Below are 27,301 nucleotides of genomic sequence, written 5' to 3'. Positions count from 1 at the left end.
CAACATAATAGCTATTACCTCAAATGCTGTTTCACAGACAGTATTGACACTTGGTGTTTCACTGACATGATAATAAAAGGTCAACTCGGTGTAACAGTTATCATTGCAAACAATAGTGCCAAAACTTCAAGTTGCTACCTCTCAGTAATTGTGAAACTCTGCAGCCTTTGAAGTTAAAATAACATAAAGAGGCAACAAGAGCAGTCAATTTTTCAAGACTGATAGTGATTCGCTTAAAAAGCGCTACATCCACTATAAAAATGTATCCAAGAAAGAAATACCAAAATAGTATTCCACCAAAATGTAGACTCTAGCAAAAGTGTATGCTTTTTTTTATTACTGAAGTGATCTTCCTACGTTAGTTATTTGTATTGTCAGGTGATGAAAGACATTAATTGACTACTGACTTTGAAACATTTAAAGCAAGCATATTTTTGGCTAGCTAAGTTTAGTCATGGACATAAGGATATAATCATATATTAAGAAGAAAAAAAGTTAAATAAAAGCTTAAATAAAAGCTTAAGACTTATGAAAAGATGTGTGTTTAAAAGAATTATGCTTAGGGGGATCCCTTAAGGCAATGGTTTTCAATCTTTCTGCAGATCCTCTGGACTTCATGAAAAACGTATAAGAGGTCTGCAAATTATAATAAAAAAGCAAGCATCTTGCCAATAGGTTTCAACTTATCACTAAGAGGTGCACTCATCTGCTGGAAATTTTTAGGAAGGTCGTAAATCATGAGAGACTCCAAATCATAAAAGATTAGAAGCCAGAAGTACAAAATTTTTCTGCCGTTTAGACAACAAACATATAGAAATAAAAATATAAATAATCGTATTTTATCATGTTGAAAATAAGTCATCACATTCTAATGAGTGCTACATGAAGAGGGGCAAAAGACTGATCATCAGATTTCAAATTAGGGGACACGTCCCCTCTTTTCCCTTGAAGGAGATGCAAAATAAATGTTGGGAAAGTGGGACATTATTATATGGTTCCCACAGCATCTTATTTCTAATCTGTCTGCACCTGCAGTGCATAACCCCATAGGCAGAAAGCATAAGAAAGAACAGTAGAATGGAAAATAAGAGGAGATGGGAGGGATTTGTGGGACCTTTTATATGTTTGCATAGAATTGTTCCTTGAGTAAACAGGAAATCAGGGTTCCTGTTTAGAAAAGGGAAATGTTCAGGAATCGAGCAAGAAGCTAGGGTTCCAGGAGGCACATGGGAGGGATCAGCTAGGGAAAGCGTGGAATGAGCTAGATTCAACAGAGTGCTGTAGCTATGCTCTGAAGTAAAGTGACTTTCAACTGAGCCCAACACATTTATCCAAATGTGATCCCCCCGACTCCCACCAAAACCCTGCTCCGATCCCCATCCCAAATTCCTTACTCGCATACCCTGATCCCCAGTTCTACCCACACAACCCAGCACTGCTTCTGTATCTTCACACCTTGTTTACACACGTTAATGCCTCTCTCTGGTCACTCTCATGTGACACCAGATGACACTTCCATGGTACAGAGGAAGATGCTCTCTCCCTCTTCTGTGTTCTTTTCTGATACAAGGAAAAGATTCCTTCCTGACATCATATCCAGCTACTAGCCTAACTCTGAGTATGTGCATAAGACAAATCAAATGTATGTACCACACATCTTAGGAAACCGAAAGAGATCTTCAGAATCATAGAATTCAGCAAGAGATTTTTTAGCAAGATAATGTAATAGCATGTACACAAAACCCTTCTTTTTCTTTATATGTGTCAAAACATACAAATAAGAAATATGGAGCAAGAATGGTTAGACAGAGCATTCTCACTCGCCCAATTGACCTTAGCTGCTTTTAAAATGCTGCTCTCAATAGTTTTTTTCCCCCAATATTTTGTTTAAATTATTTAAAATACACTAGACTAATTTTAGATGCCCATGACAGCTGACTTATTCAGGATAAACACAAATTCATACCATTTCAATGAGGTCTATATCTGACATTCTTCAAAATTCAACAACCATGATTCCTAATATAAAGATGTGGAATATGTTGGAAAAAAGCAAGATCTCTGCAAATTTATTTTTGTTGTGCTTGTGTGATATTCAGGATAATGTGGAGTAACCAATGTCAAGGGCAACTAAAAGCACTGATAATACAAATACCTTACTGATAATAAGCACTGATAATACAAATACTAGAAAAAAATCAGTAGGAAAAAAAGGAGCAGGAGACCTGGTAAGAGAACAAAGAAGATTCTTTATAGTGTAAAGTTACCATTCTGGGAGCTTACACAAATTAAAGAGAGGTTGGTCAAAGAGAACTGGGATTTTTTAAAGTAGCAAACAGAGATTATAGCAAGACGTGTTAATACTTGTAAGGAAAGCTTATGTATGTTATCAACGACAGAACAGAAAATTAAAAGATCTATTTTTCCAGTAATGTGAAATCAGATATGCATTCACAGAATGTCTGAGGTTGGAAGGGACCTCTGGACATCACCTAGTTCAAACCCCCTGTTTATTTACAAAATAGCTATATATTTTCAGCTAGTGGAGTTGAAAAGTTTTACTCTTTGTCTAATAAGAACCCAAGACTTGAAAAATTATCCTCACTGCTCAGAAAACTAAATCTCCTATCAGAAGTATATATGAAAAGTAAGGGTGCCAAAGACTACCAGTGATATTCAAGGGCCATGCCACAAAGCCTGAAAATTCTGTTACTAGGCATTGGGAGAGTGGAGCAGGAGGGGGCAGAGAAGGGCTACCACCACTAGCCTGATCTTCCTGGCTCCTTTCTGGGCACACTCTCGCTTGTTCCTGCTGAAGAGGCATGCAACCTAAAGCTGAAAAAGTAGGCAGTGCTCTTTAGCTCTACATACACTCCAGAAGAGCAATTCCCAATTTTTCAGATCAATAGAACGTTATCAGCCCTCGACATTTTTCACAAACCACCACATGCACATCTGATCAAACTTTTAATTGAAAACACTATTTAAACAGCCTTAAATATGGTTTAGCTAAACAGCTGTTCAGCTTACCACAGCCTTGTATGCCACCAGGGGTTTGTGGACTATAGCTTGGAAATTAGAACATTTCAGCTGCTTCAAAGGTATAATGATGTCCACTACTCCATCCCTCCCCCTAGACCTTATGGTTGCTGTGTAAAACATTTCTGCTACTTTATCTGATTTCCCCTGGGATTAACTTTAGGTTCTGCTGCTGCTTTTAGTTTTCTAAGGTAGCAGCAAGCTGGTATTTTCCATTGCCCACAGGTTTCTAAACAACACAAGTAAAACCCTTCAGACCATCTGCAACATCACTACTACCTGACAAAAGAACAAACAGAAATTTTAAAAAGTCTGTAGATTTAGAAAAATTAACCACAATGCATTGGATTCATGTTTGAAAATTCATCTTCAAACATAATGAGCTACAAACTTTTATTTGAAGAAAAGCTATGAGTCTGCAGAAAATACAAGGTTGAGAGTTGGATATTGGCCACAGCTGGTCCAGGACAAGTGGAATTTTAAAGACCTGTAAACAGCTGGATATTGTGCACTATGGAAAGATATAGCCACAGAACATGAAACTTGTGATAAGCAGCCTTCTGCCACCTTAGAGAGATCTAAGCTAAACAAAACAGTGAGCAAATGCTCCTTTTTCTTCTATTCTGAGAAGCAGGGAGCTACCATTCCTCTAATAAACACTTCCACATATTCATGGCTTTACACTTCTTTCTTATATTACTTATTTCTCAGTCAACATTTTTACAAACTGAAGAATCCTGATCTATTTTCTGTCCTTGCGCAACAGCTATGCCACCCACGCCTTTTAGTCACTGTTTTTCTACATTGTTCTCATCAATGCTCAAAAACTGACCAGCGGCCACTTCTCTTTTTCATGTTCCATTTTGCCACTTTCTGCTATCATCCTCTGCATTCAGAATGATTTCAGCGAATTAGCAGGAGCTGCTGAAATCCATGCAAACACCAGTAAGATGGCTGGAGAGCCCTGGCTTCTCACAGCAGCAAGACACCACCCATCAGCTTAACAGCAGCATTCTGCTCCTGTGACAGGCAGGAGCTCTGGGATCAAAGTCTGTATTCCAGGCTCAGTAGGAGCTGTGAGACCCAGAGAAACGTGGAGAAAAATCTCGTCTCCTCAACTTGCAGCCCCTGGTGCAGTTAGAAAGAACAACTACAAGTTCCTGCCCTCCTGAACAGCAGGACTGGTCAGAGCCTGCTGAGTTCACAGCTTATGGGTGACTGGCTGCTGTAATCCAGCAGCCGCTGCCTCTCTGCTGGTAGATGCTGCTGAGCAGTGGGTCAATGATATCTAGCCTCTGTGACAGCCAGGGCTCCTGGCTCACCACAGTTCCTGCTGTGAGAACCTTCTGTGACTCTTCAGAGTCAGCATTAGATCTGACTTGACTGATTATTTTCCTTTTATCATCTCAAAGCTTTATCATTGTACTGTTTTTCCTCTTTTTCAAACCATTTAGAAACATGTTGACCAGCAAAAGTCCTAGCACCAATCTTGGGAGATGGCATTCTTAATATCAACCAGTGATTGCTATACTGTTGCTTATCCTGTAATCATTTATTTATTGATCCACAAAAAAATCTTTTTCAGTAACCCAATACGTCATTGTGGTAACAGTCTTTGGTGAGGAACCTTTTTTTAAAGTTTTTGCATCACCCTTACCCATATATCTGTTGACTCCTCCAAGTAACTAACAAAGCTCCAAGACAAAACTTCCCTGTGCAAAAGCCAAGATGATGGCTGTCTATTATACCTATCCATGTTCCTATTAATTATATCCTTTATCACATTCACTATCATTTTGCCTGTCACAGAAGCCAGACTTATTAGCCCAAGATCATCCCTAGAGCCCTTTTAAAGATTGGTGTCACATTTACTACTTTCCATTCCTCTGTTATCAAGGCTAATTTAAGTGATATATTATACAACCTAGTTCTTAGTTCAGCAATTTCATTTCTGAATTCCTCTAGGACTATTGAATGAACAATATGTTATCTTGCAATTTGTTCATGTTTATTCAATCATTTTATTCTAAAATGTCTTTTACTGGCATTTCAGACTTGAGACATTCCTTATAATGGCTTTGGTGCAGAGATGTCCCTAACCTTCCTGTAATAAACTCTGCCAGTGCAAATAATTATTTTTTTTTCCCTGTTATGGCTTTGTCATCTTTAAATATTCTCTTTATCTCCTGATAACCCACTGGCCTTACAACCTTACTACCATATAATAGGTCTACATTTAACTTGCCGGAGCTGTGCACTTCTCTGTTCTGCTGGTTTGGATTTCTCTCTCTGAACAATGTCTATTTGTTTCTATCAAGTTCTACTGTTCAATTGTGCTGGACAATTCTTGTTTAATTGGGTTAGAAACCAAAATCTCTGTGCTTCCTCAAAATAGTTTACCTTGTAAACTACAGATCCTTGTAACTTCCATTTAAATTGTTTCTTCATATCCATGCAATTCTTCTTTTTTAAAGTTAAAAACTTTTTAAAGTTAAACAATATTGGAATGGGAGTTTTGTCTTTTTCTCTCCTACAAATCCTGTCCTGTCTCCTACAGGACAAATTTAAGTATGATGAGATACCATACTCTTCCATAGTTATTTCTTGAGCAAAGTCCTGTGTACCACTCTGGACTGAATCTATGGCTGTCTCTCCTCTTGTGGACTCTCAAGCTAGTTTGCTCAAAAAGTTGTTCTTTATGGTACCTAAAAATACAGTTTGTGCATGATGGTCTGATGGTAAATGTATCCAGCCTATATATAGATAATTGAGAACTCTCACTATGATCAAGTTTTCTGGTTGTATAGCTTCTCAGTCTCCCTCACCATTTCACAGCTGCTGAGTTACCATCAACTAGTCCAGAGCTCTTACTAGACTTCTCCTATTCAGGTGTACAATCATTCGTAATCATGTTCTGTGGCATATGCTGATGAAATTAACTTATTTGACTATGTTTTCTTTAGCATGTGCAGGGTCATTTGTTCACATGGCCCATTCTATCATCTGTACACCATCTATATGCCAATATTTCAGTATCACTTTGTAAAAAAGAAAAGGGATAAATGCAGACCCACTTCCAGAAAGAGGGTAACATACCTGGGGAATTCCTGATGCAATTCATGGTTACCACTCTTCTGAAGAGCCATTATCTCCAAGGAAAACAGAGCACTATGAGATAAAAATATACCTAGATACCAAATCAGAACTAGCGTAGGTTCCTTCTCAACAGAGAACCAGATAGCATTTGAAAAAGGGGTGACCAACAAGATTGCTGGAACAACTGCTTGTGGTAATTCAAGATTTCAGTAGCAAGAGATGCTTTGTCACTACAGAACAGATGAAAGCTAAGGAAGTATAAAAAGTCCTTTTTACTTTTTCACACAGTGGAAAACTTTGAAATACTCACTTTACTTCTTTCTATCATGAGGAAGGAGAGTCTGTTCTTACTGCCATGGAGAAGCTAAGGGAGAGATGCTTTCAGGGCAAAATGCCAGTAGCTACTGACTTAGGATTGACAGCTGAGAAGGCCTCTGGCGTTAGCATTTTATCTGCTGGCTGCAGCTCACTTCTTCTTTCCCTTTTGTGAGGCCTCTATTTGTAACACCTTCTTTCTGCATGAAATATGATGTGACATGAGGCACAGTAAAATCCAACAGATACACTACAGTATCCAATGGATATATATTATTATTATTTATTTGTATTACCACAAATCTTATGAGGCCTCACCCTGGACCAATTTCCATTTGTTTGGGCCATGAATAAACACACAACAAAAAGTCAATGTGCTTGAATTCTACACACAGGAGATAAGAGATAGATTATGGCAGAGTACAAAAGAGTACAAATGACACAGTACTACTGTGATAAGCACTGTCATTAGTATACCTGCAATATAACTATTGTCTAGTTGGGTTGTTTTAACCTTCACAGTACATAAAACATTAAGAAGATATTAAAGGAAGATAGTGAACAGTTCTGTTTATGAAGAAGTCAACCAATGCATGAGATGCAGCTGAAGAGAAAGTATCCAGTGTCGTCTGAAAATTTAACGACTGAGTGATGGAAGCTGGCATCATATGTTGATCAAAATCAGTGTCAACCTCTTGATACTGAAGGAGAGATATCAGGTAGAAGTAGTCTTGATGGGCCTTGAAAACAAAGACAGATAGCTTATCTTTATTGTTTTAAATTGGAGGAGGGGGTTGAAACAGCCAAATGAGTAAGTTTGGAAATTGATATTTACAGTAGTACTTTGAATAGATAATGAGCATGGCAAGACTGCATTTGTCAAGGCAAAAGAAAAAGATTTTCTAATAGAGATATGATCCACAGAAAACCTGGATGAAAAGTATAATTGTCTGACAGAGAAGAAACAGCATCCTTAGAAGGGCTGGGAAAAAGTTTCCAAAACTCAGATTTAGCCTAGATTTGATGACTTAAAACAAATGACAGCATGATGGTGTCATTTATAGAGGATGCAGAGAAGTTTTATGAGGACCTTAACCTAAATTTGAAAAAAAAAGTACCAACAAAGAACCAATAGCTGTATCTGGAAATTAAGAACTGAGGACACTACTGAAGAAAGTTTTCATGCATTACATTTGCTTAAGAGTGGAAAAGAGACTGGGAGAAGGTTTATGGAGTGACACATAAAACATTGTTTTTCCTATAAATACTCTGAAACCAGAAAAATCTTTGATGTCACATTTAGTACTATCTATGCTACCACATTTTGATTTTCAAGGATTGAAGAAAAACAATGTTCATGACATTTGTTATAATATGACGGGTGCCTCATCCGACATAAACAAAAAACATGCTACATCCAGCTTGAAGAGAGGACAGTGATGATACAAGCCAAGCGCAAACAACAGCAGAGAAAAAGAATTTATAACTTAAATTTACAATGACTAACATGCTGAACGTTCAGGCACATTCCTTTGCTTCTTGTTCTTGGTGTACAGAACCAGAGCTATAGTCTCCATTTGCCACTAGAGGAAACTTACTACTGTTGCTGCAATTTGGTGTCATCAGCTCCTGATGTATTCCCAAGTCTGCATAACGGTGCTCATGTAGCAAATGCCCAACATTCCCTAAATTCCACCAGCATCAACTACTTTTCTTGGTATCTACTTTCTTGCTGTTTTTCTAGTTTCAGTTCTTTAAAGTAGGAATTTGGCATCTTGGCAAGGGTTAAACCAATGAAACAAGCAGATCAGGTGCTCAATGATGAGAGTTAGGAGTAGCAAGCAGTGGAAAGCTGGTTCAGAGTTCCTTTTCTTCTAAATAGTATTTGTAGCAGTGTTACCTCAGGCAGAACAGAGCTGTGCCCCTTCATTCTCTTCCACAAAGTACTGGGAAGGTGCTGTCTGAGGAATAAGCAGCAGTCACATCTAGGTGATCTGCCTCACAGTGCATATAACTGAACAAAATTGGAGTCACATGAAACATCCAAGAGATTCCTCATTTCCAACTCCCCAGCATGTTACCTTCATCTTTTTCCTTCTCTGTAACTAGATCTATTCTGGGGCACTTTTTTGGACTTGTTTGGGAGGAACCTAGAGGGCTGGAGGTGGGGGGGGCAGTTTTGCAATCACCAAATTACCCTCTCCTTTTCTTTTTTTTTTAACTTGATGTAGTGCAAGTAAGAATAAATATGGCTAACAGGATGAAAATGTGAAAACAGTAAACCATTGAGTCTAAACACTTTAAAAAGAAAATATACTGATCAAGATTTCTTTAGTAAAGAAATGTTAAAGAATTTGTAAAATGAAACATCTGATGTTCTCAAATCTTCATTTTATACTGAAAAATCTCAGAAAAAGCATTGTTAACATTTTAATCTAGAAAGTTCAAAACTCCTGTTCTGTAAAGAAAATAATGAAATTGTATTTTGAGCCCTATTCAGGATGATACATTTCAAAATCATAGAATCATAGAATCAGTAAGATTGGAAGGGACCTCTGGAGATCATCTAGTCCAACCTCCCTGCTCAGCAGGGTCACCTAGAGCATGTTAGACAGGGTTGCATCCAGGTGGGCCTTGAAGATCTCCAGAGAAGGAGACTCCACAACCTCTCTGGGCAACCTGGTCCAGGGCTCCCTTACTCTCACAGGGAAGAAATTCCTCCTAACATTCAGATGGAATTTCCTGTGGTTCAGTTTCTGCCCATTGCCTCTTGTCCTGTCACACGGGACAACTGAAAAGAGTTTGTCCCCGTCCCCCTGACACCCTTCCTTCAGATACTTATACACATTGATAAGATCCCCCCTCAGGCTTCTCTTCCCCAGGCTGAAGAGGCCCAGCTCTCGCAGCCATTCCTCGTAGGGCAGGTGCTCCAGCCCTCTGAACATCCTCATAGCCCTACGCTGGACTCTCTCCAGAGTACAAGGCACATTGCTGGCTCATGGTCAATTTGTCATCTGTCAGCACTCCCGGGTCCTTCTCTGCAGAGCTGCTCTCCACAAGGTCAGCCCCCAGCTTTTATTGGTGCCTAGGGTTGTTTCTCCCTAGGTGCAGGACTCTGCACTTGCCCTTGTTGAACCTCAGGAGGTTCCTCTCCGCCCAGCTCTCCAGCCTGTCCAGGTCTCTCTGAAGGGCAGCACAGCTCTCGGGTGTGTCAGTCACTCCTCCCAGCTTGGTACCATCAGCAAACTTGCTGAGGAGGCACTCTGTCCCCTCATCCAAGTCACTGATGAAGTTGAACAGGATGGGACCCAGTACTGAGCCCTGGGGGACTCCACTAGCCACAGGCCTCCAACTAGACTCCACGCCACTGATGACGACCCTCTGAGCTCTGCCTTTCAGCCAGTTCTCAATCCATCTCAAATCATTAAGTTCTGTATCTGAACAAGGAATTCTGGCTTCTGCTTAGCATTAATTGTACTTTAGTGCATATATCCCACTGTCCTCTATTCTTAGTTGTAACTTTCACCTTGAGTCCTCAATTTATATAGATAATTCACAGCTAGTCACTGACTCTTCTTCAAAGCCCATATACTCCTCTCGAATACAATACAATCTTAGAGAAAAAAAATACTGAAAGTTTTAAACAAAAGAGATGTGTAACTTAAATCTATTATACACTCAATACAATGAGTACCTAGGTATTTAATTCTACTTCTAGGAAGTTTTTTTGCCATCCTTTTCCTGTTTTTTTTAAATAAGAACCTCTCGTCCGTTTTTGATCTGAGTTTTTGATTTCTTCTTTGGTCTTACTTTTTCTTCAGATTACTTTCATTTCATGCTGCTCTTGTGCTAAACAACAACAAAAAAAAGCCTGTCCTACTTAATCTTTACTCACTGATTATTCTCTGCATCCCTGCTCTGTGGGGAAGAACCTCTAATTATCCTTACATACAACTGCTCCAGACCTTTACCCCTCTCCTTAATAGTTATTCACAAATTCAACAGCTTTTCCAGTTCTTCCCTTTTTCAAATACTGAGACCTTGATGAAAACATTCTTGTATCTGAATACCAGAAAGGAAATACAGAATCACAAGAAAGGGCATGGAGTTTATAATATCACTTTAGTTATGCAGGGAAAACACCTACATGTAGTTTTTGCTCATTTGGATATAAAAATAGGAATCATAGCAATGACTGTACCCATAGCTACAGGAAAAGAACTTCCTCCTTAATCCAAGTGTAGATATTTATAGTTATTTTGGGTGAATCCACTGGCATATGATATGGGTAATTAACATTGATTAAGCACAAAGTACTTAGGAACAATAAAATATGTAGTTTCTTATGAAGAAGATTACAGTTAATCAGCATGCATGATCAAATTCACTCAAAATGCCAGATCAGTTTAGTTTAATTTAGCCAAGTTACATTGACATAAGTATAAGCGTACATTTATTAACATTTCAATATTCCACTCAGCAGAAGACAATTATGTTAGTAAATCTGTTTGCAATACCTACACAAATACTGGTAGTATAAACAAGTTTTGCAGATCTATAAGTTTTGAAAAGGTTATGGGTGGAAATGAAGAGCAAGTCAGAGGCATGGTGTTTTTGAAAAAAAGACGACAAACAACTTAAAATTCCCCACCTAACAGCAGTAGTGCTGGACTTCAGGTTCACACGATAAATCATTCAATAACAATGAAATATCTATGAGAGTTATTACATATATTTTCTAAAAAGAACTGAAGTCACACACAAATCAAACCTCTCAATTCACCTTTTTTTACCCTTAGCAGTATGTGCATATGAGAAAAGACTAACTACTGAAAAATTCAATCATTTCAGTGTACTTACAGCTTAATTTTCTCATCATGTGACCAACTATCCACAAAGCCTCAATGCCATTAAGATGTTTTGAGGAATATATTATTTGGTACTGCCAAAAAAACATAATTAAAAGAATGCAGGTAAATTATATTAATATTCTAATTAGAAATGTTTTAGGATTATTTCATGTCTGAAATACATTTGGAGGAAAAGCAGGACTTACATTATCCCATAAGGCAGGTTCCAGCACAATCAATGATACACTGACAGTATGCACAGTAAGGAGTCACAGTAGGGTCCTGATCTTGCAATTGAATTTTCACAAACAGAACCCTGCACTATTGCAGAATCTCCTTAATTTCAATAGGGCCCTACCCACACATAATCAGTTACAGAGTCCACCTATGTGGGAGTAGCAACAGTGAGAACCGGACCTGCTCCTCCACACACCTGCAAAAATAGTGGGATTAAAAAAAAAAATTAGTAATGTGCAGCAAAACCTTCCATTTTATTGTAGCATGTAGCACATAATAAAGAAGTTCCATACATTTCTAAGTTGCATGTTCTTTATAGGAATGTCTAGTTTCTTTTTTACAAAAATGTTGGCTTAAAATTGCTTAGGAATTTTATATGTTGTGACAGGACATTACGGGAGCTTTTACTGATATGTATTTAAACATTATTTTAGATGTATTTTTAATTATTGTCTTCTAGAAAGTAATTATCCTAATTTCTTCAGTCTACAATACAAGTAGCTGTTTAGTGTTTAAGACTGCTTAAAAGCTGTACAAAAATACACATTTCTGAGGTAGCACAGGCATGTGAATTTAATGAGGTTTCATGATGGTGAAAGGATCTGACCACATATAGTAGCATACATAGATCATAGACCTTCGACAATACATGATAAAGAGTAGTTCAGCATTAGTCATTTTTAAATTAAAATGTGTCAGCTTTTTTAAACAAACAGCTTATGAAAACCAACTATCATTAACCATTTTCTAAATTTAAGCCCTTAATGAACATCATTTAAAATTCAGGAAGCACAAAATATAATATTAAACTAGTATATATCAGTACTTCACTGTTCACACAAAACTTAACATTTATTAAACAATTGATAGTTTTCAGCTGGGCAGGAGGATAACCAAAAAATTTGAAATGCACATTTCAGACATCATGACATATTTCACAGCAGTTGTCTTAATAATTATTAAAGTGGGTTTTTAAAAATTACATTTTATATGCACAAGTCTTAGTTTTCTGTTATTCTAAGAAATTCAGCTATTTCTGAAGAACAGTGCTGTTGAATCTGAACTTTGTTTAAAAAGTCTTATGCAAGATCTTGAGCCTCTGTCTAAGGTCACACAGAAAATTCAAAATTATTAAACAAATACCTGCCAATTTAGTGCTGCCTAACTAAGCCTGAAAGTGAAAGAATCAGTCCTTTCAGCAAGTGTAACCTGTCCATTTCTCATTGCCTGAGAAGAATGGGCAGATCATACCTTTCAGAACAATCAGTTTTCCTGGAGTTCATGATCATGCAGCTACAAATTTAGATGCAACTGAATGTGGTAATTTCATGCAGCCAGATTCTAATATCGTCTTCTGTCTCTTTGCCTAGCTTCACATCTTTTTTCACATAGGAAGTTATTTGGAATACAATGCATGCTTCCTGCACCGTTCCAAGCCCATAGGTTATAGGATGGGTCAGGGACCTAAAGCGGCAGTCCAAATTATAGCTAGTTTCTGGGTAGAGCTGAAGATAGTTTTACAAATTTGACAGTCTATGAATAGCTCAACTGCTGACATCCAAACAACCAAAGAAATGAAACACTAAAACTGCCTGCAACAGTTCCCTTCTCCATTTTGGCAAGGAAAAGGTGCATCTAATTCAGGTATAGAGACAACCATAAAACTGAAGGATTAGTAAGTGGTTTGGGAGACTAGGAGATCCCACCAAAAACAAGCTGCTTCATGACTCCTGGTAAGACTAACAAAATCTATCAGCCTGTTGTATGTGCCTCAAACACACTTCTGCAGTAATCCAAAGCAGATACTACCCCAGTTGCTTTCCCTTTCCCTTCTAAACAGATCTCCCTAAATTCCTGCATAATACCTCAACTTCTGACTATTAGGGGATCGAGAGGCAGCTCATAATGAGGCTAGATCTGAACTACGTGTGCCATGACCAGCAGGCCAATGAAACATGCTGACTGGCAAGTCCACAGATTAAACAGAACAGAAAATTTCTGAGTCTGTGCTGCAGCTTTTTCTACCCTGTAGGCACTAATTTGAGTCCTCTTCCTACCCTAGCTGCTAAGTTTCACTCAAACTTTGTGACCTCCACCCCGCAACACAGCTGAAATTAACCAGAACCAGTAGATTCAGAAGTTATTGGGAGGCTGACAGCACAATCCTGTATATCTTGTTTTGTTCAGAAATTAGGCACGAAAACACTGTAGCACAATCACTGTGAAAATAACTAATGATTTTTATGTCACTTACTGTTTTCATTCAGGAGTCATATCACAAACTCAGCTATAAGATAACACAATTTTTATGTGATGATACTATAAATTAATGCAGAGAATGTAAGGGCTGTTTCAAAAAAGCTGGTTAAATATGTGCCACTTCATAATGGTGAAAATTTAAGAGAAATACAATTTTATATGTACTTTTTTTTTAATCTTACCAAGACTCCAGTTGACTGCCCTTCATGGAGATCCCCGCTTCTCTTCCAACTCCATGTTGTATCTCCCAAGCTTTAAGAAAAGTTCAGTGATACATATTTCAAGAAAAGAAGTAATACCAAGCTTAATGAATCTATTCAGTATACCATGACCCTTAAAAAAAAAAAGAGAGAGAGAGAGAATAATATTTATTAAAGAATCACCTTAAAATCCTGATCCTGCTGCCTGGATCCTGATTCCTAATTTAGGATTTACCTACATTAAAAATTATTCTCTATTTCCCTTTCTCATAAATTACACCTGCAGTGCTAGTCTTCTCTTTTCTATTGCATTAACACTAAATTTTGATTTCTGTGTCTCTCACAAAAGAGGTATAGATGAAATCAGAGGGTTTTATTTGCTGTAGTGTTCCAGCAACTGATGAAAGAAGGAAAAAAAAAATGAAAAAGTGTAATGACCTCTCCAAAACTTCCATAAAAAGAAGAGAGACAAAGAATAGTCAGAGTGGAAAGATTAATAGAAAACTGGACATTAGAGGAAAGGTTAGCAGGAAACAATGTGCATGAGAAGAGTCAGGGAAGTGAAAGTGATTTAACAGAAAAGGATATGGAATAAAAGAAACAAAATTATCTTCTTAGCGAGAAGATAATTGGCTGAGAATTGGCTTTTTAGAACGGTTCAGTATTGGCCTATCTCCTCTTCTACTGAAGTAAAAGAATTATATCAATTCCAAATATGTTTAAAGAAAACCTTTTAAGCATGTGCTTAACTTTATATACAGAATTTAAACTCAGCCCAGCAAAACAGCTTAAAAAGTGCTTAAATTAAATAAGTTATCTTGTAATCATTTGGTATTCCTGTACTATCAAGTATGCATTCAAATCCAAGCCTCAACTCCTTACTCTGCTTATATGCTGACTCACACCTTGGCTCTAGTCTGAATCCAGCCTATTGGTTATCAGTTAGGCAAACTCAAGCACAAGATGTAAGGGACTAACTTGGATTCAGTCTTCTTTCACAGGCCATATTCATGCAAATATTGTGATTTATGTACAAGCTTAACTGTTTGCTGAAGCAGAATGTAAATAATTAAGTGCTTAATGTTAACTTAATTGAAGAATCAGGTCTCAAAAAAACGAAACTAAAGAAGAAGTGGCTGAGAAAAAAAAAAAGAAACGAGCTGTTGAATCTAGATCAAAAATAAATGACCTCTGGGTCATATCTCAAAGCACTCTGCCTGAAATCTAGTGCTTCTTTTTGGCTTAAGTTTAAAATCTTATTTTTAATACACTAAATGGTAAATAACTCTGGCAAAGGTTAAATTAGTTCAGTGGTTGATAACAGTACTAAAGCAATTCTTAACACCGGATGTAGCCAAGTTATTACTGTAATGGACTTGCCATCTTTCCTGCATGTTTAAACACACTTATACCTTCAAACCCATTTGGTAAATAGCTGGGAGAGGGTTAAGCTCCAGTGTTCCAATCTCTATGGTAACAACCATAGAGATAGGAGGAAATGTGGAAATCATAAGCTGCTAGCAAGGTTCTTTCCTTTTTATTCCTTGCTCTACAATACAGTTATTAAAGGAAAAGAAAAGTTGAGCCACTTAGGTTGCTTAGTGAACCAAAAAAGGTCTGGCACATCTCTCAGGGTCCTGTGAGCTTCTGGTCACTGTAATCCATCTCCTGAACTATGGATCAGTCAGTGCACCATTACTTTAAGCTGTTACCTATCTAAATGACCAGGGAGCTGGTATCAGCACTCAACAGCTATATTCTTTGTGTGTGTTTGTGTGTGTGCGCATATGTGCGCATGTGTGTGCGTACACAGATATTCCATCCTTTTCATTCAGCTGTAAATGAATCAAACTCCCTGTTTTTAAGATGTATGTTTAAAATATATAAATATATATTTAAGAATCAATACTTAATAATGGTGGGAAGATAGAATAAAAGATTCAAGAACTGCCTAATATAGTATGTTAGAAACAGAATTTGTTTTTCTATAGATTCATCCACATTTTCATACAATGGTTAAATAAGATAATGTTTTGTTCTTCTCAGAAATATTATGAGCATTATTAACATTTTATAAATGTTTTGAAGCCCAGATTTCAAATATTTCCAGAAATTGGGAAGCTAAAGAAGCAAATGAACAGCGTACACCAAGCTATCTTAAAAGAAATAAATTGAACAGCAAAAAAAAAAAAAAAATAATGCTAGCCAAAACATTTACAGATCCCTCACTCCTGCATTAATTTGAATGGTATTCATTTAGATGCAGGCATACATACCAGCAAAATTTAAGCATCAATCTTTCAAACAGTTCCACATATCTGAGCTTTACTTCTCTGTGAAGTGCTACCACTGAAACTATTCATGTGAAGAAATAGGCACACGCATAGGACTAAAGCTAACGTAAGTAATTAAGAAATTAGCTAATGACTTCAGTGCATCACTAACAATTATTTTTGAAAAGTCAAGGACAACTAGGAAGATAACAAAGCTTGAGAAATTAACAACAATTGAAATACTAGGCGGAGGGGGAGAAATGAGGTTATGGTCTCAGCAATTACCCTATGAAAATATAATTTTGATATCTATTAAATAGTACAAGCAATACTAGCAATAAAAAATAACAGAACATCCCCTCAATAACTTAATAATCATGGCAGCTACACTATTTTCTCACCATTTGATGAGTCCTCTTCAGTTCAAGGCTGAAGTTCATGGGTACTATGGAGAAGATCACTTGGCAACTGCTCTGCTGTAATTAATCCATGAATAAAGAATGGGCTTCAGTTTTCACAGATGCCGAGCCAGCACTTTTCCCAACCATTAAATCCACAAAAATATTAAAATATTTAGAAGTTACTGTTAGGCTATTTTAGCAAAACTTTAGCAGGAAATTTGAGTTAAACAACAATTACATCTTTCTTAAATCCCCAGAAAAGAGTGATATGTTCATTATTATAAGGCAGGCCTACAGCTATGTTAAGAGTTACAATATTAGACTTACAATATTGTAAGATCTGAGTGTAAACATAGCAAATCCCACCTTTTTGACCATTACATTAGTCTTTATTCTAAAATGCTTATAAAAAAGACTAAAAAAAATTAAACTGAAAGTTGGCTTTTGAAAAATCAAGAGGTAGTTAACAGTAAAAATTTGCTACATTTTTTTCATGTCAAAGTTTATAGGAAATTTAATAAAGCAGATGTAAGTCCCAATCCAGCACATATTTCTTGCAGTCCTTACTGCCAAGAGAAGCATCCCTAAATCAGGTCTATACTGGCAAATTCAGAACTCTGTTTTCATTGCTATTGCAGTCTTACCACTGTACAATAGTGAATGCTGTACAGTTAGTTCTTTCTAGATTACAACCACTATCATTGCTACCAAACTGAAATTGCCATGGTAATTGCAATCCTGTATTTGTTAGGTAAATCAGAGCCTGAATGGCTACAGAAGAAAGTAGAAAACTTACAAGTGAAAGAGGACATTCAACTGCAGTTACGAGATTTATTAAACTGAAATTTTAAACTTCAGCTGATACCAAACTTTTAGAAGACATTGATTGGAGGCTTAGATGTGGGTGGTGATCTATTACAGAAGGCAGGATCAGTATCAAGAGCAAGGTAAAGCTCAAATTAGGAAAAAAGAGTAATAAAAAATACGGAATTCCCAATGGCAGTATGCATGTACTATGCCATACCAACACAGAATACCAAAATGATATGTAGATTCTGCAAATATTGTAAAGATTATAATAAATTGCTACATACTGGCTGTATTTTGGTGCTCTCCAGTTGGTCTGAACTGACTAGGGACTGGATGAGATGAAGGTAATAGGCAAGTACCCAGGCAAACCAAAGAATCTGACTAAAAACTTACACACTAATGTCAAAATGCCATTTTCCTTACAAGAAATTTCTCTAATCCTCGTGGTTGTAGAACAAACCTTAAAGAACATATAGCTAGGTAATTTGTAATTAATGTGTGCCTGAGTTAGAAGACAGATTCCAACATTCTAACCATCCCTGATCAGCTATCAGCTTTTGCACCACTTTGGCAGATAAGAATCTTGCTTTGCTTCAGCAGCCTCTCAACTGGACCCAGGCAATTCAGTATACCCGAGTATGAAGTCTGCTGCTCATAGTAAACTCCAAGCACAGGAAGCTAAGTGGTGTCATCTCAGCAATGCAGGTTATTGTAAGCCCCTCTCTTCTGCTTTATACTGATTTTCTTTACAATTTGCAATTACAAATTCAGGGTTCAAGATGTTAGAGGCCCTGAATCCACAGTCTCTGAAGAAATGCCCAGGTCTCTAGACTGCATCCTGTGGTCAACAGTTTCCCTCTTCTGACACAAGAGAACCTGTACAACAAGGGGAAAAAGGTTATCTTTTTTTTACACAAAACTTTCTCGGGAGCTGGTTCAAGTCTATGGAATGAATTTGCCTAGGAGCTAATGGCCATCAGAAACCTAACCACATTTTGCTTGAAGAACACAACACATTTCTTTGACCTTGCCTCACTAACATAAATACATAACATGTATATGGAAAAAAAGACAGATAAAACAAACTGAAAACATTCAACTGCACACGTTCCTTCCTGTGGCAACAAGAGAAGAGAACAGAAAACATGAAAAATGTTTGTCAAGTCATTTATTACAATATTAGATGATTCTCTGATAATGTAATGACACTCTCCAAGGAGAAGAATCTGTGACAGAAGACATGCACCAATAGAAGGTGCTCAGGTAGTGCTATAATTGGCACTGAAGGAGGAAAGGAATCCATTATAGAAAGTGCAACTTAATCTTGTATTTACTACCATAGCTGTTAAGACTTTCACCATTTTCATGGCCCAAATTATTTGGAATGGAAATTTGATCTAAAGAATTGACATCACTTTTGATGATGCTCAGAATCCCCCTCCTCTCCCTTCTGTCCTCCATTGTGTTCCTGCTGTGACTTTCTGGCTTCACTAGTCACTGAGCAAACAAGCTGATGATCCTTACCCAGATGCTACAGCCAGAGAATGCAATACCCACCTTATACTGCATGGATTTTTATAATATAGCAATTGCCTAACTTTCTTATTTGTTCTCCTAGTTAAATATTCAACCATCCTGATCTTTAAATTAATATGATTGTACATTATAGAAATTAAGTCCCAGTGATATGAATGAAAGAATCTGGTAAATCAAGACTATTGCATTAAGTTCTGTTTTGTGCCATTCTAAGTAATACTGAGAAAAAAAAATGAATGTGTAATACAACTATTAGCTGAAGTCTGAAACAGAAGAATATAACAATGAATAGGACTACTCAGTATGCTCATACATAATGATACATATTTCAGCCCGTATAGAATTGAGGCCTACGTGCACTAGGCATGGAATATGAATCTGAGAGCAAGTAATGGCTATTAGGGGATGCAAAAATAGCACTTTCATTAAAAATCTTAATGAAACCATAGAAATTATTTTTCAAAGAACAACAGTGTGAGTCAGATAACAGAATACCAAGTCCAGACTGACATTCTATCTTCTGTATCTTATTTCTTTATTATGGTTAGATTAAATGGTTATTCAGATGAAAAATAATGACTAGAATTATTTTAGGGCAAAACTATACTTAATCCAAATATAGGGAAGTGGTATGGGTAACATTATAACTTTATATTTTCTTTTATTGCTTTCATTGATATTTCTACTGCAAAGTCCTGTTTTCACACACACACATGACACAAAAAAAAGAAGATATTTATTATCATTTTTCTCAGTTCAAATGCACAGTTTTTTGAAATTTTCACTCATACTAATTTTAATAAAGAGTGAAAATGTAAATATACTGCAAATCATTTATATTTTCTCCTTTTAGCATAAAATTCTTATGTACTTAAGCTTTTAAGCTGGCTAATTTTCACTGAGAAGTTGTTTTAAAAAAATAAGTTAGTTTCTTGAACAACATTGTACTTCAAACCCGAGGAAAATATAACAACATAAATACATAATATTAGCTATGTGATTACTTACATGTTGTTTTGCCTTGCTGTTTCACTAAGGAGTTCCAGAATTGCATTTTTTCTGACTAGCAGTTCAGTTTTCGTAGCCATGATGGTCTAAGCTTTCTGAGCCCAAAAGCTTGCTGTTTTCTCCAACTGTGTCAGTTGGTTAAAAAAAAAGGGGGGGGGAAGAGAGAGAGAGAGAGAGAGAAAGATTTTACCTCTCCCTACAAAGCTTGTTTTGCTTATATTTTTGACTATGCAGCCCTAGAAAGGAGCAGTGGAATCATTAGCAACGTTAGGCCCTGAGCCTGCAAACGTTTGACTGTAAGTAGTCCAGCCGAATTTAACAGGACTAGCTCAAATACGTAAAGGGAAGATTTTCAAAGTCAATGGAAGAAAACTCCTAGACTCTCATTATGTACTTTTGAAAATCTCCAAGTCTTGGGAACAGCAGTTTGCAAGTCTGAGGCCTCTGCTATTTACTGCTTTTCTTTCTTTTTTTTTCTTTTTAGAGCATATTAGATAAAAATTCAAGTTAAAAATTCTGAGGAACTGTTTGCACTGATGCCTTAGGTCTCTACAAAACAAGGGGGTCTGCACGAGCTGAGGAGAGCTCACAGGAAAGAATCCTTCAACAGTCAAAAGTCAAGTGCAGACTAGTGGTTTGCGCTGCACTGTAATCTGCCTTTCCTCCGTGGCTTTGAGCAACTCGCAACCTCCATCTCGATTTCCCCATCTGTGAAATGGGGATAGAAACACTAACCAAACTATCAGGTACCTTATGATAAGTCAAAACTCGGAGTGGGCTGCGGGCTGGGGGGGGGGAAGCATGAAAATGAAAGTTGCCGATTGCCTCTAAGCACTACGCGAAGGCAAAGCGAACCCTCCCGAAGCTAAACCTCACTCCGTCAAGTTACTCAGGGAGATATTTTTTTTCAAATGACCAGTGTAAGGCACTCTGGGCCCAATCTGCCCCGAGATGCGCCTACACAGCAGCGCTCCGCTTCGGTATGTGAGAGGCTGTTTGCGGAGCCGGGGCGGGGAGCGGAGCCGCGGGGGGGGGGGGGGGGGGGGGGGGGGCGCGGGCCGGCCCGCAGCCGGTGCGGCGGGCGGGGGGGGTGGGGGGAGGGGAGCGGCGGTTGCCAGCGCGGGATCGGGCCCCGCGGGCAAGCGCCGAGCACTTCAAACCCGCCGACCCGGGGCTGCGGGAGCCGCGGGGGTGCCCCGGCGGCGCGGCGCGGCGGGAGGCGCTGGCGGGTTTTTTTCCTCAGGTCCTTTCGCGCACCCCCCCCTCCCCCCGCCGGTTTCCTTTCCCTACCTCCCCCCCCCACAGCCCCTTTACCTTGACAAGCCCTCGGGGCTCGCGGTGGTCTCTGTCTCCCTCACACGCATCTCTACCTCACCGCCTGCTCCCCCGCGGACCGGGGCTCTGGGTGACATTTCGCTCCCTCTCCCCCCCCCCCCCCGTCCTCCTCCTCCTCCTCCTCCTCCTCCTCCCCCCCATGAGCGGCGGTTGGGTTGCGAGCGCGGGAGCGCGCGCTAGCGGGGAGGGCGTGGAGCGCGCGCGGGCTGCGAGCGGCGGGGAGGGGGGAGGGGCGGCACTGACAGCGAGCGCCGTGTCCGTAGCGCTGCCTCAGCCCGAGCGGCTCCCCCCCCCCCCGCGTGCCCCCCCCTTCCTTCCCGGCATGCCCCAGGGCAGCGGGGCTGGCTCTAACGAATTTGAATGAAGAGCCCTGCTCTTCGGCGCCATTTTCGAGTGATGCCCGATCGCATCGCTGCCGCGGGGGAGCCGCAGCCCGCGGGGCCGCTCGCCGCCGCCCCGGCCGCCGCCAGCCGCCTCCCTCAGCGCCTCGCCGCCGCCGCTACCACCGCCGCGCCGCGGAGCGGGTGCCGCCACCGGCACAGGCGGTAAGAGCCGGCGGGACCGGGCGCGGCTGGGGCAAGGGGAGCGAGGCGGGCGGGGGCAGCCCGCCCTCGGCAAGCGGCGGCAGCCGGCGTCCCGGTGCCCCGCCGCCTCCGCCGCCCGGGAAAGCCCCCTGGGGAGCGCGGGGGGCGGCGGGGGGCTCCCGCGGGCGGCGGCGGGTCCCGCCGGGGGCTCCCGGGCGGATCTGTCACTCGCGTCCCTCAGCCCCTGAGGGTGGGAGCGGGCGGCAGCGGCCGCCTCCCCCGGCAGGTAACGCCGCGGCGGGGAGCATCTGCCCGGGCGGGCGGGCGCGGGAGCCTCGCTCCCCCCCTCCCGGCCGCCTCGGGGCAGCGCGGGGGCGGGCGGGAGGCGCGGGACAGCCGGGGCGGAGGGTCGCGCCGCGGCCCCGGTGTGCGCCGCGCTCTCCCGTGACATGACATGTCAGGCCGCCCCCCGATGCCCCTTCCCGTCCTGTCCTCCGCCCCCTCCCCCACCCCCCCGCCGCCTCTCCGCCGTGGAAATTTCGGGGCAGCGCTCGGGACACGGTGGCTCCTGCCTCCCGGCGCTGCAGCAGCCAGGATGACTTCCCCACTTACATGCACATCTCCCTCTTCTCCCCCCCCCCCCCCCGCCTCCTCCTTCCTCCCCGTGTTTTCGTAACCCGGATTAATGCCCCTTCGCTCTTCCCCCTTCCTTCTTCTATTCCTTCTTCCCCCCCCCCCAAATAAAAAATAAGAGCACAACCTTTTTTTTTTTTTTTTTTTTTTTTTTTCCGGCTTGTTTCCTTTCCGTGTTAGTGGATTAACTTCTCCGTTTAAGCGTTTTCTCCACCTCCCACTTAAGCGCTTAATTTCCGTGTCACGATATCGGAGCCGCCTTTAACAGAAACCTGGGTGACGGTTATGGTGCCACATGCTATCACATTTATCATCTCTGTCCCTTTGGGTATTAACGAAGGACCAAAGTGCTGTTAATCGCGTGTTGCACAAGGCTGGTTGTTTTTTGGGTTTTGTTGTTGTTGGTTTTTCCCCCCTCCCTTCGCGTTAAAACGCGAGTTTCCTCCCTGAAATAGAGGGGGGAACATAATCCGAGGCCATTTGAATTGTGCCAGTTATTTGTAGGTGTTTTCCTCTCCTCCCACACACCCCAAAAATGAGTAAATACCCTCCCCGCAGATAGCCCAGCCTAATACTGTGATCAGATCTGGCCATTCACCACCTCCTTCTCCGCCTACAAAATTCTCTGTCTCTGTCACCCGGGTCGCTATTTGTCATTGGCTTAGCTATTTTTTGGTGGCTGTTTCTATGTCATTTCTCGGTGGCCAGCAGCTCTCGGTCTTTCGTAGCTTACAAGCGGGATCGTGCTTATTGTGATATGCAATGAAATCACCCTCGCCGCGGATCTGATGAGCGATTACCCCACTGCACACACATAATATGTGACACTGTGCCTTTTCCTCCACGACGCCGTTTAACCCCCTCGGGGCTGGAGCCGGCGTGGGCGCTCGCTGTTCGGAGTTGCGCACACACGAGACATCTTTTTGTTGCAGCAGCCGCTCGGTGGGAGCGCAGGCAGGGAGAATAACGTGCCGTGGGGTGGACGAGCCGCTACGGCGCTGGGCGCGCAGGAGCTGCCAGGCCATCGGGCTCTTGCCCAGATGCGATTTCTCGCGCTACTTTTTATTCCTCTTCCTACTTCCCTATTCACTTTCGGCCGCCGAAGGTTTTTCCCGAGGCAGGAAGGCGCACGGACGTTTCCCCAAACGCTCTTTGATCCCCGGGCGCTCGGGACTCCACGGAGCCGGCGGGAGCGTAGGATGCGCAAGGCGGGCGGCACCGGGCCCCGCCGCGGCGCCCGCTCAGCGCGGACCGGCCCGGCCGCTGCCCCCGTGATTGGCTGCGGGGCCGCAGCGCCGGGCTCGGAGCTTGGACCGGGTCGCCGCGCCGCTCCGCGGCCCCCCCTCCCCCCGCACATCCCTGCGCCGCGCCCGGGCGCGCCGCGCCGCGCCGAGCGCCCTCGCCGCCGGGAGTAACGAGTTAACCGAGTCACGTAGGAGGGACGTAGGGAAGAGTTGGGGTGCAGAAGTGCTGTACAAAAGATTTCTGTGTACATGGCTGAAAGCTTGCAGCCTTAAAGTGAAATGCAAAACTTAAGCGTTTCCAGCATGCTAACTGGATCGTCATTCAAGGTATTTTCCGTGTAACACAGAAACACAATAGTGCAAGGAGATTTTCCTGTCTTGAGTCTTTAAGGTTTCCTTGGGTTCTTTTAACCTAGTACACAAATTACACTGTTTTCAGTCCCTTTTCCCTAGGAATAGCTGCTTCGACTGTCTCTACAGTTTATTACCTTTACGTCCTCACAACTGGAAAATTCAGTTTAATCTCTGAAATTGTGATACTAGTAAGATCCTACTGAAATTTAGCACTTATTTATTTGATTTACATAATTATTCCCAGACTGTTTTAGGAAAGGTTTTTAACAGTTGCTGTGGGAATGTATACAAAGCTGTTTCGTTGTAGCTGTGCACACTTTGAAATATCAGTATACGAAAAGATTTACGCTATTCAACAGTGGAAGTAAACTTACAAACATTGACTTTCACTTTCAAGGAAATAACTGTCCTGACTCATACTTAATTTAGAAAAAAATTATAATTCAGTACTGTACAGGTGCGTAATACTTCCCACCACCATCACTATTTGACTAAGAGGTTCAATAACATGCAGTTTATGCTTGTTTTTCATTTTAATTAAAATCTGTGCTTAGTACATATTTCGCTACATCAAACAACTGTTCTTTTTAGCTTTTTTATTTCTCAGATGCACCATTCCCATATTTTATTATTACATAAAGGTGGGTGTGGCTAAAATGAAAGCAGTAAGCAATCTAATATCAATATATGGTGTACACTAAGTAGTTTTTGTTTTCCTATATTTGATATACCCATTATTTGGGGGTATTTGAGAAAAATCATGTAGCTTAAATAGACCCTTGTAGAACTGCTTGCATTTTTTCACTTTAGTTAAAATGTCAAACATTAACTGTGGTTACTTGGCCCTGGAAAAGTTACATTCAGAGGAAATATCAAATAAACTTAAGGATCTAAACATATGTATTTACATTATATTGATAAATGAAAGTTAAATTTTTATGACATGGTATAAGTATACCATGTAGCATAGTAAATATATTATTTAAATTTTTTTCCTTTCAGTCTGATCTCTTGTCTTGATTCTCAGAAAAAAATCCAGATAAACTTAAGTTGTCCTCTTTAAAATAATGATAATAAGTTTTACTGAAAATTTCGAGCAGTATCCTTTCTTTTTACAAATACAAATCTACTGAAGCTTGAAGTGACTTTAAAAATTTTAATTTTCAAAAATAACAGTAGTTTGAAAGTGCGAGTATGTGTCTGTATGACTTTTGCATGAATTACGGTACTGTTACATAGGAAACGTATTGTAGTGGTATTTTAAAGGTTGACTTCATACACGATAGCAAGATATTACAGGGGTTTTTTTGCTTATCTGGTGGATCTGAGGCTATATGCTATTTCATCCAAAAAGCAGTATCACAGGAGAAAATTTGCTCTGAAGTTGTAGCCTTTATTTGCTTAATTATCCTTATACTAATATGACAAATTTTGTAGTTAAGTATAATTGGAACTGCATACACACTACCTGTCTAAGTACACCCTGTCTGTGATAACTGTAGGGAAGGTGCACATCTCATCCATCTTGAATGTCAAAAGCCACCCTAACAGGTGTATCTACACTTTTCTGTACCACTTGTATGTATATACACGCACACTACCTTTTCTTATGTAAAAAATAGTCACTTAACAGCTAGCATTTCTTTTATGGGAGCTTACTTTTTTTTTTTTTTTTTTTTTTTTTTTTTTTTTTTTTTTTTGTTATTTCAATTGGTAAGCAATAAACTACTGAATATACAAAGACGAACTGGGAAACTTACCACTATATTCAGTGAATATGCTGCAGGTATTCAGCTTCTCAGATATAATCGTTCCCCTGCCCCCAAAAGCCCATTGCTAGTCATTCCTGTAATTTACATTCATTACAAATTGTCAAAAGGAGAGCGCATCTTGGACTTGTTTTGACTGCATGTGAAAGCAGTAAGAAATGAAATTGTAGGCTTTTGTGTACATGCAGAAAATGATTTTTATGGTAAATGTCTTAAAAATAAAAATAACTAACTTCACACAAATAAGTGTCTCTACAGATATTTTCTATATGTATGTTGTTACAAATTTTTAAACAGTTAACATCTAACATTGGAACTCAAGCTCAAAAATTATAATCTTTTCTATTAACAGTAATATTTAGAATATTTTGTTTGAACAGGCTGCTCAAGTTACTTTTGTAGGTGATTTTCTGTGGATCTACTCACACAACAATCTTTTTTTTTTTTAATTGAACTGGCAATGTACTTTTAAGATAGAAATAATAACAATGTGCCCCACAAATATGAAGGGGGCAGGAGACAGTAGAGAAGGGTAGCCACAAGTTTCCTATAACTCTCTCTTTCTGAGTGAAAATGTTGCTTTGCAATTTTCTTTATCTTGTGAGTTGCTGGCATGAATTCTGTAGAATTTTTAGGTAACTGGTGTTTTAATGCAGAACAAGAAAGATAAGTTAGGTTTAAAAAGGAATCTAGTTCTCAAAAAAATCTTATATTTTTGGTAGGAGACAATTTCAGAAGTGGTTAAAACTAAGTATAAGAGTGTCTGCCTTTGTTTTCATAGGGCTTAAGCAGAGGTCTTTATTGATTTTTATTTTTTTAACCCTTTATATAATTTTTTAAAAGACTCCAGTTCTGCTAAAAGGAACTCTGGGATATCTCTATCCACTAGATAGCTGATGGTACAATAACTGAAGAATAATTTTATTCTTAACTTTGTTAATTGTTATATGAGAACTTCTAGCAGGCTTGCAGGAAGGTTACAGTGGGATAGAAGAACTTGAGCTCTAATGCATCTATAAGTTTGACAATGTTTTACTTTAATATATGCATCTAATTATGGGTTATTGCACCTTTTAAAAAATGAGTTCTCTGTAAAGAGAGTACTAGGTCTTATAAAATCCTGAGCACTACTTATTTTGGCAAAGATCAGTTGCTAGTGTATAAGGATGCCCCCCCCCACACACAATTTATTTCTATATATATACATCTACAGTAGAAAATGTAAATTATATACATCTAGGTTTTATTTTGCTAAAAGTTTCTTGAGATATCTTTTAAAACCAAAAATGATATTGTTATATTGCTCGAAACTGAAAAAAAAAAGAATAGCAGTGACTTTCAGTGATCGTTACTAATGTCTAAAGGAAACCACTGTTAGAAATAGGGGAAAAAAAACCCTCTTGACTATTTAGTTTGTT

The 27,301-nt window shown here is 39.9% G+C and overlaps 1 long non-coding RNA gene across 4 annotated transcripts; it reads right to left on the bottom strand.

Moving 5' to 3' along the window:
• Nucleotides 1-6,772: 6,772 nt before the first annotated feature.
• On the bottom strand, nt 6,773-21,437 carry LOC134135552 (uncharacterized). Of its 4 annotated transcripts, XR_009957305.1 has the most exons (7): nt 21,339-21,437; nt 20,025-20,149; nt 16,671-16,745; nt 13,979-14,129; nt 11,507-11,733; nt 11,311-11,392; nt 6,773-7,190 (listed from the first exon to the last, which is right to left on the bottom strand). It is a non-coding gene; the product is annotated as an uncharacterized LOC134135552 (long non-coding RNA). The 4 variants fall into 4 exon arrangements; XR_009957306.1 differs by lacking the exon at nt 6,773-7,190 and having other exon boundaries at nt 10,791-11,392; nt 16,671-16,803; XR_009957304.1 differs by lacking the exon at nt 6,773-7,190 and having other exon boundaries at nt 10,791-11,392.
• Between the last annotated feature and the right edge of the window lie 5,864 nt (nt 21,438-27,301).

The sequence above is a fragment of the Rhea pennata genome, chromosome 1 (genome assembly GCF_028389875.1).
Source record: "Rhea pennata isolate bPtePen1 chromosome 1, bPtePen1.pri, whole genome shotgun sequence".
Taxonomy (NCBI): domain Eukaryota; kingdom Metazoa; phylum Chordata; class Aves; order Rheiformes; family Rheidae; genus Rhea; species Rhea pennata.
This window is presented reverse-complemented; position numbering and strand designations above follow the sequence as displayed.